We start from the raw sequence: 16,722 nt of genomic DNA, 5'->3' as shown, positions 1-16,722 counted from the left end.
TATCTGTGCTCAGTGTGCTGCATATATCTGTGCTCACACTGCTTTATTGTGGGGACTGGGGACCACCAGTATTATATAGGAGGAGTACAGTGCAGAGTTTTGCTGACCAGTGACCACCTGTATTATACGTTCTCTGCCTGAAAAACGCTCCATATCTGTGCTCAGTGTGCTGCATATATCTGTGCTCACACTGCTTTATTGTGGGGACTGGGGACCACCAGTATTATATAGGAGGAGTACAGTGCAGAGTTTTGCTGACCAGTGACCACCAGTATTATACGTTCTCTGCCTGAAAAACACTCCATATCTGTGCTCAGTGTGCTGCATATATCTATGCTCACACTGCTTTATTGTGGGGACTGGGGACCAGCAGTATTATATAGGAGAAGTACAGTGCAGAGTTTTGCTGACCAGTGGCAGTGACCACCAGTATTATACGTTCTCTGCCTGAAAAACGCTCCATATCTGTGCTCAGTGTGCTGCATATATCTGTGCTCACACTGCTTTATTGTGGGGACTGGGGACCACCAGTATTATATAGGAGGAGTACAGTGCAGAGTTTTGCTGACCAGTGACCACCAGTATTATACGTTCTCTGCCTGAAAAATGCTCCATATCTGTGCTCAGTGAGCTGCATATATCTGTGCTCACACTGCTTTATTGTGGGGACTGGGGACCACCAGTATTATATAGGAGGAGTACAGTGCAGAGTTTTGCTGACCAGTGACCAGTGACCACCAGTATTATACGTTCTCTGCCTGAAAAACGCTTCATATCTGTGCTCAGTGTGCTGCATATATCTGTGCTCACACTGCTTTATTGTGGGGACTGGGGACCAGCAGTATTACTATATAGGAGGAGTACAGTGCAGAGTTTTGCTGACCAGTGACCACCAGTATTATACGTTCTCTGCCTGAAAAACGCTCCATATCTGTGCTGCATTGTAGTATATAGTAGGAGTACAGTGCATAATTTTGCTGACCACCAGTATATAATATATAGGAGTACAGTACAGAAAGCCACTGCTCTACCTACCTCTGTGTCATCAAGTATACTATCCATCCATACCTGTGGTGCATTTCAGTTTTGCACAGTTTGCTGACCACCAGTATATACTATATAGCAGTACGGTACAGAAGGCCACTGCTCTACCTACCACTGTGTCGTCAAGTATACTATCCATCCATACCTGTGGTGCATTTCAGTTTTGCACAGTTTGCTGACCACCAGTATAACTATATATATATAGCAGTACGGTACAGTAGTCCACTGCTCTACCTACCTATGTGTCGTCAAGTATACTATCCATCCATACCTGTGGTGCATTTCAGTTTTGCAGTTTGCTGACCACCAGTATATACTATATAGCAGTACGGTACATAAGGCCACTTCTCTACCTACCTCTGTGTCGTCAAATATACTATCCATCCATACCTGTGGTGCATTTCAGTTTTGCACAGTTTGCTGACCACCAGTATAACTATATATATAGCAGTACGGTACAGTAGTCCACTGCTCTACCTACCTCTGTGTCGTCAAGTATACTATCCATCCATACCTGTGGTGCAGTTCAGTTTTGCACAGTTTGCTGACCACCAGTATATACTATATAGCAGTACGGTACAGAAGGCCACTGCTCTACCTACCTCTGTGTTGTCAAGTATACTATCCATCCATACCTGTGGTGCATTTCAGTTGTGCGCAGTATATATAGTAGTAGGCCATTCCTATTGATATATTACTGGCATATAATTCCACACATTAAAAAATGGAGAACAAAAATGTGGAGGGTAAAATAGGGAAAGATCAAGATCCACTTCCACCTCGTGCTGAAGCTGCTGCCACTGGTCATGGCCGAGACGATGAAATGCCATCAACGTCGTCTGCCAAGGCCGATGCCCAATCTCATAGTAGAGAGCATGTAAAATCCAAAAAAATAAAGCTCAGTAAAATGACCCAAAAATCTAAATCAAAATTGTCTCAGGAGAAGCGTAAACTTGCCAATGTGCCATTTACGACACGGAGTGGCAAGGAACGGCTGAGGGCCTGGCCTATGTTCATGGCTAGTGGTTCAGCTTCACATGAGGATGGAAGCACTCATCCTCCTGCTAGAAAACTTAAAAGAGTTAAGATGGCAAAAGCACAGCAAAGAACTGTGCGTTCTTCTAAATCACAAATCCCCAAGGAGAGTCCAATTGTGTCGGTTGCGATGCCTGACCTTCCCAACACTGGACGGGAAGAGGTTGCGCCTTCCACCATTTGCACGCCCCGTGCAAGTGCTGGAAGGAGCACCCGCAGTCCAGTTCCTGATAGTCAAATTGAAGATGTCACTGTTGAAGTACACCAGGATGAGGATATGGGTGTTGCTGGCGCTGGGGAGGAAATTGACAAGGAGGATTCTGATGGTGAGGTGGTTTGTTTAAGTCAGGCACCTCTTTTTTCTTTGCATCATGTGCTGTTTGGGGACTATTTTTTAAATCTGCCATCCTTTCTGACACTGCAGTGCCACGCCTAGATGGGCCAGGTGTTTGTGTCGGCCACTTGGGGCGCTTAGCTTAGCCATCCAGCGACCTTGGTGCACCTCTTTTTGTCTTTGCATCATGTGCTGTTTGGGGACAATTTTTTTGAAGTGCCATCCTGTCTGACAGTGCAGTGCCACTCCTAGATGGGCCAGGTGTTTGTGTCGGCCACTTGGGTCGCTTAGCTTAGTCATCCAGAGACCTCGGTGCAAATTTTAGGACTAAAAATAAGATTGTGAGGTGTGAGGTGTTCAGAATAGACTGAAAATGAGTGTAAATTATGGTTATTGAGGTTAATAATACTATGGGATCAAAATGACCCCCAAATTCTATGATTTAAGCTGTTTTTGAGGGTTTTTTGTAAAAAAACACCCGAATCCAAAACACACACGAATCCGACAAAAAATTTTCAGGGAGGTTTTGCCAAAACGCGTCCAAATCCAAAACACGGCCGCGGAATCGAATCCAAAACCAAAACACAAAACTAGAGATGAGCGGGTTCGGTTTCTCTGAATCCGAACCCGCCAGAACTTCATGTTTTTTTTCACGGGTCCGAGCGACTCGGATCTTCCCGCCTTGCTCGGTTAACCCGAGCGCGCCCGAACGTCATCATGACGCTGTCGGATTCTCGCGAGGCTCGGATTCTATCGCGAGACTCGGATTCTATATAAGGAGCCGCGCGTCGCCGCCATTTTCACACGTGCATTGAGATTGATAGGGAGAGGACGTGGCTGGCGTCCTCTCCGTTTAGAATAGATTAGAGAGACACTTGATTTACTAATTTTGGGGAGCATTAGGAGTACTCAGTACAGTGCAGAGTTTTGCTGATAGTGACCAGTGACCACCAGTTTTATTTATAATCCGTTCTCTGCCCGAAAAAAGCGATACACAGCACACAGTGACTCAGTCACATACCATATCTGTGTGCACTGCTCAGGCTCAGGCCAGTGTGCTGCATCATCTATTATCTATATATAAATAATATTATATATATCTGTCTGACTGCTCAGCTCACACAGCTTATAATTGTGGGGGAGACTGGGGAGCACTACTGCAGTGCCAGTTATAGGTTATAGCAGGAGCCAGGAGTACATAATATATTATATAGTGAGTGACCACCAGACACACAGTGCAGTTTATTTAATATATCCGTTCTCTGCCTGAAAAAAGCGATACACACAGTGACTCAGTCAGTCACATACCATATCTGTGTGCACTGCTCAGGCTCAGGCCAGTGTGCTGCATCATCTATATATATTATATATCTGTCTGACTGCTCAGCTCACACAGCTTATAATTGTGGGGGAGACTGGGGAGCACTACTGCAGTGCCAGTTATAGGTTATAGCAGGAGCCAGGAGTACATAATATTATATTAAAATTAAACAGTGCACACTTTTGCTGCAGGAGTGCCACTGCCAGTGTGACTAGTGACCAGTGACCTGACCACCAGTATATATAATATTAGTAGTATACTATCTCTTTATCAACCAGTCTATATTAGCAGCAGACACAGTACAGTGCGGTAGTTAACGGCTGTGGCTACCTCTGTGTCGGCACTCGGCAGCCCGTCCATAATTGTATATACCACCTAACCGTGGTTTTTTTTTCTTTCTTTATACATACATACTAGTTACGAGTATACTATCTCTTTATCAACCAGTCTATATATTAGCAGCAGACACAGTACAGTGCGGTAGTTCACGGCTGTGGCTACCTCTGTGTCGGCACTCGGCAGCCCGTCCATAATTGTATATACCACCTAACCGTGGTTTTTTTTTCTTTCTTTATACATACATACTAGTTACGAGTATACTATCTCTTTATCAACCAGTCTATATATTAGCAGCAGACACAGTACAGTGCGGTAGTTCACGGCTGTGGCTACCTCTGTGTCGTAGGGATGGACATCGAAAGCAAACCATCATATGATGGCAATGTTCTACCATTGAAACTTTCGATGCAATGGTTACTAACCATCACATCAAAAGTATTCGATGGTGAAAACTATTTATATGACTAGTTCATGCGCAAAAGCCTGTATTTTCGTTTGCAATGTGGGAATTGGGATCGGGGGCAGGGCCAGACTCTGAGCAACATATTACTTTATCACTGGACATTGTGTGTATAATATACATATATAATATACACACACACTGCCCAATGATGAAGTAACATTGCCCCCTCAGTGCCAAATATACAATGCCCCCACTGTGCCAGATATACAATGCCCCCACAGTGCCAGAGATACATTGCCCCCACTGTGCCAGATATACATTGCCCCCACTGTGCCAGATATGCAATGCCCCCACAGTGCCAGATATACATTGCCCCCACTGTGCCAGATATGCAATGCCCCCACAGTGCCAGATATACATTGCCCCCACAGTGCCAGATATACATTGCCCCCACAGTGCCAGATATACAATGCCCCCACAGTGCCAGATATACAATGCCCCCACAGTGCCAGATATGCAATGCCCCCACAGTGCCAGATATACAATGCCCCCACAGTGCCAGATATACAATGCCCCCACTGTGCCAGATATACAATGCCCCCACTGTGCCAGATATGCAATGCCCCCACTGTGCCAGATATGCAATGCCCCCACAGTGCCAGATATACAATGCCCCCACAGTGCCAGATATACAATGCCCCCACAGTGCCAGATATACATTGCCCCCACTGTGCCAGATATACAATGCCCCCACTGTGCCAGATATACAATGCCCCCACAGTGCCAGATATACATTGCCCCCACTGTGTCAGATATACAATGCCCCCACTGTGTCAGATATACAATGCCCCCCTGTGGCAGATATACATTGTCCCACTGTGCGCTCATTGCCCCCCACCCCTTACCGCTGGCTGTATCTTCTATGTGAGGGGAGGAGAGCGTAGCATAGCGTCTCTCTTGCCCCTCAATTCTCTTTGATGCCCGGTCTCACTCTCCAACGGCGGCGGGGTCAATCTGAAACGATGCGCCGGTTCGTTAGCCAATCAGAGCTCGCGGACCGGCAGCCAATCAGGAGCCGCGGCTGCCGGTCCATAAACTCTGATTGGCTAGTAAACCGGTGCCTTATTCAGATTGACCGCGCCGCCGCTGTTGGAGAGTGAGACTGGGCATCCAAGAGAATTGAGGGGCAGGAGAGGCGCTGCGCTGCGCTCTCCTCCCCTCACACAGAACGAAGCCAGCGGAATGCAGTATTGTGGACGACCCGGTGGTACGGCGTACCGGCTGGGAATTTCTTACAATAATGTGGATGGCAACTTTCTCAGTGCGCGGTTTGCTTTGCTGTCTCACATGGGACCAATTCTGATGATTATGGTGTGGAGTTTGTATGTTCTTTCCATGGTTTTGTGTTTTCTCTTGGTTTTTCCCACAGTCCAAAACATACTCAAGCAAGGACTTTGTCCATAGCCCTCCTAAATTATTCCCCCTGATCAATGGTGGTGTATAGCTGGAGTGATATAAATATCAGTGAGGTCACTCTGTCTCCTCTGAATCCTCCTGAGCTCCGAGTGTCTGTGGCTTCTGCTGCTGCAGGGTAAGGTCTGGGATCTAATTGGCTCTCTGAGTCAGTGAGAGCCAATCAGAGCTTGCAGTGGGCCCTGTTGCCTAGCAGCAGCCTAGAGAGGGGAGGGGGTGAGGGGTCTGGCTGAGCAGGCTCATGTCTGAAACAGACAGCCTCCAACGGACTTAGGAAGTTTCCCTGATAGACACAGCAGCAAGGGGAGGCATAGCTATTTGGAATTAGAAAAAAACAAGCCACCATCGGAAGAACATCGAATGACTATCATTCGATGGTGAAAAACATCGGGAGGGCACCATTAAATGCTAAAAACACTACCATCGAAATGAAAACATCGATGGTTCGGAAACATCGACCATCGATGTCCATCCCTACTGTGTCGGCACTCGGCAGCCCGTCCATAATTGTATATACCACCTAACCGTGGTTTTTTTTTCTTTCTTTATACATACATACTAGTTACGAGTATACTATCTCTTTATCAACCAGTCTATATATTAGCAGCAGACACAGTACAGTGCGGTAGTTCACGGCTGTGGCTACCTCTGTGTCGGCACTCGGCAGCCCGTCCATAATTGTATATACCACCTAACCGTGGTTTTTTTTTCTTTCTTTATACATACATACTAGTTACGAGTATACTATCTCTTTATCAACCAGTCTATATATTAGCAGCAGACACAGTACAGTGCGGTAGTTCACGGCTGTGGCTACCTCTGTGTCGGCACTCGGCAGCCCGTCCATAATTGTATATACCACCTAACCGTGGTTTTTTTTTCTTTCTTTATACATACATACTAGTTACGAGTATACTATCTCTTTATCAACCAGTCTATATATTAGCAGCAGACACAGTACAGTGCGGTAGTTCACGGCTGTGGCTACCTCTGTGTCGGCACTCGGCAGCCCGTCCATAATTGTATATACCACCTAACCGTGGTTTTTTTTTTTTCTTTATACATACATACTAGTTACGAGTATACTATCTCTTTATCAACCAGTCTATATATTAGCAGCAGACACAGTACAGTGCGGTAGTTCACGGCTGTGGCTACCTCTGTGTCGGCACTCGGCAGCCCGTCCATAATTGTATATACCACCTAACCGTGGTTTTTTTTTCTTTCTTTATACATACATACTAGTTACGAGTATACTATCTCTTTATCAACCAGTCTATATATTAGCAGCAGACACAGTACAGTGCGGTAGTTCACGGCTGTGGCTACCTCTGTGTCGGCACTCGGCAGCCCGTCCATAATTGTATATACCACCTAACCATGGTTTTTTTTTCTTTCTTTATACATACATACTAGTTACGAGTATACTATCTCTTTATCAACCAGTCTATATATTAGCAGCAGACACAGTACAGTGCGGTAGTTCACGGCTGTGGCTACCTCTGTGTCGGCACTCGGCAGCCCGTCCATAATTGTATATACCACCTAACCGTGGTTTTTTTTTCTTTCTTTATACATACATACTAGTTACGAGTATACTATCTCTTTATCAACCAGTCTATATATTAGCAGCAGACACAGTACAGTGCGGTAGTTCACGGCTGTGGCTACCTCTGTGTCGGCACTCGGCAGCCCGTCCATAATTGTATATACCACCTAACCGTGGTTTTTTTTTCTTTCTTTATACATACATACTAGTTACGAGTATACTATCTCTTTATCAACCAGTCTATATATTAGCAGCAGACACAGTACAGTGCGGTAGTTCACGGCTGTGGCTACCTCTGTGTCGGCACTCGGCAGCCCGTCCATAATTGTATATACCACCTAACCGTGGTTTTTTTTTCTTTCTTTATACATACATACTAGTTACGAGTATACTATCTCTTTATCAACCAGTCTATATATTAGCAGCAGACACAGTACAGTGCGGTAGTTCACGGCTGTGGCTACCTCTGTGTCGGCACTCGGCAGCCCGTCCATAATTGTATATACCACCTAACCGTGGTTTTTTTTTCTTTCTTTATACATACATACTAGTTACGAGTATACTATCTCTTTATCAACCAGTCTATATATTAGCAGCAGACACAGTACAGTGCGGTAGTTCACGGCTGTGGCTACCTCTGTGTCGGCACTCGGCAGCCCGTCCATAATTGTATACTAGTATCCAATCCATCCATCTCCATTGTTTACCTGAGGTGCCTTTTAGTTGTGCCTATTAAAATATGGAGAACAAAAATGTTGAGGTTCCAAAATTAGGGAAAGATCAAGATCCACTTCCACCTCGTGCTGAAGCTGCTGCCACTAGTCATGGCCGAGACGATGAAATGCCAGCAACGTCGTCTGCCAAGGCCGATGCCCAATGTCATAGTACAGAGCATGTCAAATCCAAAACACCAAATATCACTAAAAAAAGGACTCCAAAACCTAAAATAAAATTGTCGGAGGAGAAGCGTAAACTTGCCAATATGCCATTTACCACACGGAGTGGCAAGGAACGGCTGAGGCCCTGGCCTATGTTCATGGCTAGTGGTTCAGCTTCACATGAGGATGGAAGCACTCAGCCTCTCGCTAGAAAAATAAAAAGACTCAAGCTGGCAAAAGCAGCACAGCAAAGAACTGTGCATTCTTCGAAATCCCAAATCCACAAGGAGAGTCCAATTGTGTCGGTTGCGATGCCTGACCTTCCCAACACTGGACGTGAAGAGCATGCGCCTTCCACCATTTGCACGCCCCCTGCAAGTGCTGGAAGGAGCACCCGCAGTCCAGTTCCTGATAGTCAGATTGAAGATGTCAGTGTTGAAGTACACCAGGATGAGGAGGATATGGGTGTTGCTGGCGCTGGGGAGGAAATTGACCAGGAGGATTCTGATGGTGAGGTGGTTTGTTTAAGTCAGGCACCCGGGGAGACACCTGTTGTCCGTGGGAGGAATATGGCCGTTGACATGCCAGGTGAAAATACCAAAAAAATCAGCTCTTCGGTGTGGAGGTATTTCACCAGAAATGCGGACAACAGGTGTCAAGCCGTGTGTTCCCTTTGTCAAGCTGTAATAAGTAGGGGTAAGGACGTTAACCACCTCGGAACATCCTCCCTTATACGTCACCTGCAGCGCATTCATAATAAGTCAGTGACAAGTTCAAAAACTTTGGGTGACAGCGGAAGCAGTCCACTGACCAGTAAATCCCTTCCTCTTGTAACCAAGCTCACGCAAACCACCCCACCAACTCCCTCAGTGTCAATTTCCTCCTTCCCCAGGAATGCCAATAGTCCTGCAGGCCATGTCACTGGCAATTCTGACGAGTCCTCTCCTGCCTGGGATTCCTCCGATGCATCCTTGCGTGTAACGCCTACTGCTGCTGGCGCTGCTGTTGTTGCCGCTGGGAGTCGATGGTCATCCCAGAGGGGAAGTCGTAAGCCCACTTGTACTACTTCCAGTAAGCAATTGACTGTTCAACAGTCCTTTGCGAGGAAGATGAAATATCACAGCAGTCATCCTACTGCAAAGCGGATAACTGAGTCCTTGACAACTATGTTGGTGTTAGACGTGCGTCCGGTATCCGCCGTTAGTTCACAGGGAACTAGACAATTTATTGAGGCAGTGTGCCCCCGTTACCAAATACCATCTAGGTTCCACTTTTCTAGGCAGGCGATACCGAGAATGTACACGGACGTCAGAAAAAGACTCACCAGTGTCCTAAAAAATGCAGTTGTACCCAATGTCCACTTAACCACGGACATGTGGACAAGTGGAGCAGGGCAGGGTCAGGACTATATGACTGTGACAGCCCACTGGGTAGATGTATGGACTCCCGCCGCAAGAACAGCAGCGGCGGCACCAGTAGCAGCATCTCGCAAACGCCAACTCTTTCCTAGGCAGGCTACGCTTTGTATCACCGCTTTCCAGAATACGCACACAGCTGAAAACCTCTTACGGCAACTGAGGAAGATCATCGCGGAATGGCTTACCCCAATTGGACTCTCCTGTGGATTTGTGGCATCGGACAACGCCAGCAATATTGTATGTGCATTAAATATGGGCAAATTCCAGCACGTCCCATGTTTTGCACATACCTTGAATTTGGTGGTGCAGAATTTTTTAAAAAACGACAGGGGCGTGCAAGAGATGCTGTCGGTGGCCAGAAAAATTGCGGGACACTTTCGGCGTACAGGCACCACGTACAGAAGACTGGAGCACCACCAAAAACTACTGAACCTGCCCTGCCATCATCTGAAGCAAGAAGTGGTAACGAGGTGGAATTCAACCCTCTATATGCTTCAGAGGTTGGAGGAGCAGCAAAAGGCCATTCAAGCCTATACAATTGAGCACGATATAGTAGGTGGAATGCACCTGTCTCAAGTGCAGTGGAGAATGATTTCAACGTTGTGCAAAGGTTCTGATGCCCTTTGAACTTGCCACACGTGAAGTCAGTTCAGACACTGCCAGCCTGAGTCAGGTCATTCCCCTCATCAGGCTTTTGCAGAAGAAGCTGGAGGCATTGAAGAAGGAGCTAAAAGGGGAGCGATTCCGCTAGGCATGTGGGACTTGTGGATGCAGCCCTTAATTCGCTTAACAAGGATTCACGGGTGGTCAATCTGTTGAAATCAGAGCACTACATTTTGGCCACCGTTGCTCGATCCTAGATTTAAAGCCTACCTTGGATCTCTCTTTCCGGCAGACACAGGTCTGCTGGGGGGTTGAAAGACCTGCTGGTGGACAAAATTGTCAAGTCAAGCGGAACGCGACCCTGTCAACATCTCCTCCTTCACATTCTCCCGCAACTGGGGGTGCGAGGAAAAGGCTCAGAATTCCGAGCCCACCCGCTGGCGGTGATGCAGGGCAGTCTGGAGCGACTGCTGATGCTGACATCTGGTCCGGACTGAAGGACCTGACAACGATTACGGACATGTCGTCTACTGTCACTGCATATGATTCTCTCAACATTGATAGAATGGTGGAGGATTATATGAGTGACCGCATCCAAGTAGGCACGTCACACAGTCCGTACTTATACTGGCAGGAAAAAGAGGCAATTTGGAGGCCCTTGCACAAACTGGCTTTATTCTACCTAAGTTGCCCTCCCACAAGTGTGTACTCCGAAAGAGTGTTTAGTGCCGCCGCTCACCTTGTCAGCAATCGGCGTACGAGGTTACATCCAGAAAATGTGGAGAAGATGATGTTCATTAAAATGAATTATAATCAATTCCTCCGCGGAGACATTGACCAGCAGCAATTGCCTCCACAAAGTACACAGGGAGCTGAGATGGTGGATTCCAGTGGGGACGAATTGATAATCTGTGAGGAGGGGGATGTACACGGTGATATATCGGAGGGTGAAGATGAGGTGGACATCTTGCCTCTGTAGAGCCAGTTTGTGCAAGGAGAGATTAATTGCTTCTTTTTTGGGGGGGGTCCAAACCAACCCGTCATATCAGTCACAGTCGTGTGGCAGACCCTGTCACTGAAATGATGGGTTGGTTAAAGTGTGCATGTCCTGTTTTGTTTATACAACATAAGGGTGGGTGGGAGGGCCCAAGGACAATTCCATCTTGCACCTCTTTTTTCTTTTCTTTTTCTTTGCATCATGTGCTGTTTGGGGAGGGTTTTTTGGAAGGGACATCCTGCGTGACACTGCAGTGCCACTCCTAGATGGGCCCGGTGTTTGTGTCGGCCACTAGGGTCGCTAATCTTACTCACACAGTCAGCTACCTCATTGCGCCTCTTTTTTTCTTTGCGTCATGTGCTGTTTGGGGAGGGTTTTTTGGAAGGGCCATCCTGCGTGACACTGCAGTGCCACTCCTAGATGGGCCCGGTGTTTGTGTCGGCCACTAGGGTCGCTAATCTTACTCACACAGCTACCTCATTGCGCCTCTTTTTTTCTTTGCGTCATGTGCTGTTTGGGGAGGGTTTTTTGGAAGGGACATCCTGCGTGACACTGCAGTGCCACTCCTAGATGGGCCCGGTGTTTGTGTCGGCCACTAGGGTCGCTTATCTTACTCACACAGCGACCTCGGTGCAAATTTTAGGACTAAAAATAATATTGTGAGGTGTGAGGTATTCAGAATAGACTGAAAATGAGTGTAAATTATGGTTTTTGAGGTTAATAATACTTTGGGATCAAAATGACCCCCAAATTCTATGATTTAAGCTGTTTTTTAGTGTTTTTTGAAAAAAACACCCGAATCCAAAACACACCCGAATCCGACAAAAAAAATTCGGTGAGGTTTTGCCAAAACGCGTTCGAACCCAAAAACACGGCCGCGGAACCGAACCCAAAACCAAAACACAAAACCCGAAAAATTTCAGGCGCTCATCTCTACACAAAACCCGAAAAATGTCCGGTGCACATCTCTACTTGTAATAACTGATACACTGTGTATAAGAACTAATACACTACTAACTGATAAACTGCTTATAACAGCATTGCACTTGCCAGAAATTCATATCCTTATTGTTTGCAGTCTGGGCTTTCTGTACGTTATGCCAGCGCTTGGGATCCCGGCGCTCAGCATACTGGCACCAGGATCCCGGGCGACCACCAGCATGCAGGCAGCGGGGTGAGCGCAAAAAAGCCCCTTGCGGGCTTGCTGCGCTCACCATGCTGTGGGCACGGTGGCATTTATTCTCCCTCCATGGGTGTCGTGGACACCCCAAGAGGGAGAATTAGTTGTATGCTGAGTGAGTATGCTGAGCGCCGGGATCCTGACAGCCAGCATATCAAATGCCTCCCCTCTACACAATGACATTGTAAGTGTATTTACAGTAAAACACGGTACTTGTACATCTTATACAGTATATAGCTAGCCTTAAGTAATGCTACTAAAATTAACAATCAGAGGGTAAATGATCACAGTGTGAAGTCAACTTCTTATTCTAGTGTACAGTGTTGCACCACGGTAGTTAATCCTTTAGTACTCCATCAGGCCAACCATGTTTTCTGAATGCTGGTCAGCTAAAAATGATCGAATTCAGCAACTTCAGTCGGCACCTGCCATATATAATGGATCCCCATCCAGTGAAGTCAGGGTGTGCCAAGTCCTGTATGGCTGGGTCACACATGAAATATGCATAGTGACTTCTTGTTTAATGCTCTTTCTCTGCTCTGTGCTGCAGCCAAGCCTGGAGCTAGTGAGAGACGGGCAGCCGATAAATTATTCATCTTCCACTGCTCAGCTTCTGCTGCAGGTTGTAACAAGTTAGAAATCCATAATCCTCCAGCTTGTTTCTTATTCCAGGGACAGGGTGCCCAAGTCAAGATCCAGAGTCACATCTCCTGCTCTGTAAGGATCTGTGGTGCTTCTAATTTGTGCCGGACATTTGGAAGTAGCCATGAAGCAGTTGTCATTCCAATCTTCTTAACTCCTTGTTATTGGGTCCAATAAATATTTTGGGTCTGGGACGCGGTATCGATGTAGTGTTTGCAGACAGCACTTTGATCGGCAGCGCTAGATAGACAGACTGTTTAGGTCGACATGTACAAGGTAGACTTGGGTTTAAAGTCGATGTCATTTTAGTCGACAAACACATTAGTACGACGTGTAACTAATCGATTCATAAAGTTAGACATACCATTGTGTTCGGCATACGCATCCTAGACGGAACATATATCGACATTGAGAAGTCCGACAATATAAATAGTATGACAACTAAAAGATCGAACGATTATAGCATCGACTTAAATTAAGCTAGACAGTTAATAGGTCGACAGGTAAATGTTAGAAATTTAACATATCGAAATTAACAAAGCTAGACAGATATTAGATCGACAAATAAAAGGTCGACTCTTAGAACATCGACCTAAATTAAGCTAGACAGTTAATAGGTCGACAGGTAAATGTTAGAAATTTAACATATCGAAATTAACAAAGCTAGACAGATATTAGATCGACAAATAAAAGGTCGACTCTTAGAACATCGACTTAAATTAAGCTAGACAGTTAATAGGTCGACAGGTAAATGTTAGAAATTTAACATATCGAAATTAACAAAGGTAGACAGATATTAGATCGACAAATAAAAGGTCGACTCTTAGAACATCGACTTAAATTAAGCTAGACAGTTAATAGGTCGACAGGTAAATGTTAGAAATTTAACATATCGAAATTAACAAAGGTAGACAGATATTAGATCGACAAATAAAAGGTCGACTCTTAGAACATCGACTTAAATTAAGCTAGACAGTTAATAGGTCGACAGGTAAATGTTAGAAATTTAACGTATCGACATTAACAAAGCTATTGAGTGTGTGTGTGTGTGTGTGTGTGTGTGTGTGTGTGTGTGTGTGTGTGTCCTGCACCCCGCGATGACAGGGCGCCCTCATCAAGGCACAGCTGCAAGCCTTCACTGATGAGACGCCCATGGCTAGCCGCTAAACGGGACGCTCCTAGTCCTCCCCCACAAGGCATGGCACTACATGTCCCAGGCTGCCCTCTCACATCCCTGACAGCCCCAAGGTCTTCAAGCTATCCCTGCCTGGCAGCATGGGTTGGACAAGTAGTGAGTGTGTGGGAGTGAGTGTGTGGGAGTGAGTGTGTGTGTGTGTGTGTGTGTGTGTGTGTGTGTGTGTGTGTCCTGCACCCCGCGATGACAGGGCGCCCTCATCAAGGCACAGCTGCAAGCCTTCACTGATGAGACGCCCATGGCTAGCCGCTAAACGGGACGCTCCTAGTCCTCCCCCACAAGGCATGGCACTACATGTCCCAGGCTGCCCTCTCACATCCCTGACAGCCCCAAGGTCTTCAAGCTATCCCTGCCTGGCAGCATGGGTTGGACAAGTAGTGAGTGTGTGGGAGTGAGTGTGTGGGAGTGAGTGTGTGTGTGTGTGTGTGTGTGTGTGTGTCCTGCACCCCGCGATGACAGGGCGCCCTCATCAAGGCACAGCTGCAAGCCTTCACTGATGAGACGCCCATGGCTAGCCGCTAAACGGGACGCTCCTAGTCCTCCCCCACAAGGCATGGCACTACATGTCCCAGGCTGCCCTCTCACATCCCTGACAGCCCCAAGGTCTTCAAGCTATCCCTGCCTGGCAGCATGGGTTGGACAAGTAGTGAGTGTGTGGGAGTGAGTGTGTGGGAGTGAGTGTGTGTGTGTGTGTGTGTGTGTGTGTGTGTGTGTCCTGCACCCCGCGATGACAGGGCGCCCTCATCAAGGCACAGCTGCAAGCCTTCACTGATGAGACGCCCATGGCTAGCCGCTAAACGGGACGCTCCTAGTCCTCCCCCACAAGGCATGGCACTACATGTCCCAGGCTGCCCTCTCACATCCCTGACAGCCCCAAGGTCTTCAAGCTATCCCTGCCTGGCAGCATGGGTTGGACAAGTAGTGAGTGTGTGGGAGTGAGTGTGTGGGAGTGAGTGTGTGTGTGTGTGTGTGTGTGTGTGTGTGTGTGTGTCCTGCACCCCGCGATGACAGGGCGCCCTCATCAAGGCACAGCTGCAAGCCTTCACTGATGAGACGCCCATGGCTAGCCGCTAAACGGGACGCTCCTAGTCCTCCCCCACAAGGCATGGCACTACATGTCCCAGGCTGCCCTCTCACATCCCTGACAGCCCCAAGGTCTTCAAGCTATCCCTGCCTGGCAGCATGGGTTGGACAAGTAGTGAGTGTGTGGGAGTGAGTGTGTGGGAGTGAGTGTGTGTGTGTGTGTGTGTGTGTGTGTCCTGCACCCCGCGATGACAGGGCGCCCTCATCAAGGCACAGCTGCAAGCCTTCACTGATGAGACGCCCATGGCTAGCCGCTAAACGGGACGCTCCTAGTCCTCCCCCACAAGGCATGGCACTACATGTCCCAGGCTGCCCTCTCACATCCCTGACAGCCCCAAGGTCTTCAAGCTATCCCTGCCTGGCAGCATGGGTTGGACAAGTAGTGAGTGTGTGGGAGTGAGTGTGTGGGAGTGAGTGTGTGTGTGTGTGTGTGTGTGTGTGTGTGTCCTGCACCCCGCGATGACAGGGCGCCCTCATCAAGGCACAGCTGCAAGCCTTCACTGATGAGACGCCCATGGCTAGCCGCTAAACGGGACGCTCCTAGTCCTCCCCCACAAGGCATGGCACTACATGTCCCAGGCTGCCCTCTCACATCCCTGACAGCCCCAAGGTCTTCAAGCTATCCCTGCCTGGCAGCATGGGTTGGACAAGTAGTGAGTGTGTGGGAGTGAGTGTGTGGGAGTGAGTGTGTGTGTGTGTGTGTGTGTGTGTGTGTCCTGCACCCCGCGATGACAGGGCGCCCTCATCAAGGCACAGCTGCAAGCCTTCACTGATGAGACGCCCATGGCTAGCCGCTAAACGGGACGCTCCTAGTCCTCCCCCACAAGGCATGGCACTACATGTCCCAGGCTGCCCTCTCACATCCCTGACAGCCCCAAGGTCTTCAAGCTATCCCTGCCTGGCAGCATGGGTTGGACAAGTAGTGAGTGTGTGGGAGTGAGTGTGTGGGAGTGAGTGTGTGTGTGTGTGTGTGTGTGTGTGTGTGTGTGTGTGTCCTGCACCCCGCGATGACAGGGCGCCCTCATCAAGGCACAGCTGCAAGCCTTCACTGATGAGACGCCCATGGCTAGCCGCTAAACGGGACGCTCCTAGTCCTCCCCCACAAGGCATGGCACTACATGTCCCAGGCTGCCCTCTCACATCCCTGACAGCCCCAAGGTCTTCAAGCTATCCCTGCCTGGCAGCATGGGTTGGACAAGTAGTGAGTGTGTGGGAGTGAGTGTGTGGG

Source organism: Pseudophryne corroboree, chromosome 10, assembly GCF_028390025.1.
Source record: "Pseudophryne corroboree isolate aPseCor3 chromosome 10, aPseCor3.hap2, whole genome shotgun sequence".
Taxonomy (NCBI): domain Eukaryota; kingdom Metazoa; phylum Chordata; class Amphibia; order Anura; family Myobatrachidae; genus Pseudophryne; species Pseudophryne corroboree.
The sequence above is the reverse complement of the archived record's forward strand: the minus strand, read 5'-3'. Positions refer to the sequence as shown.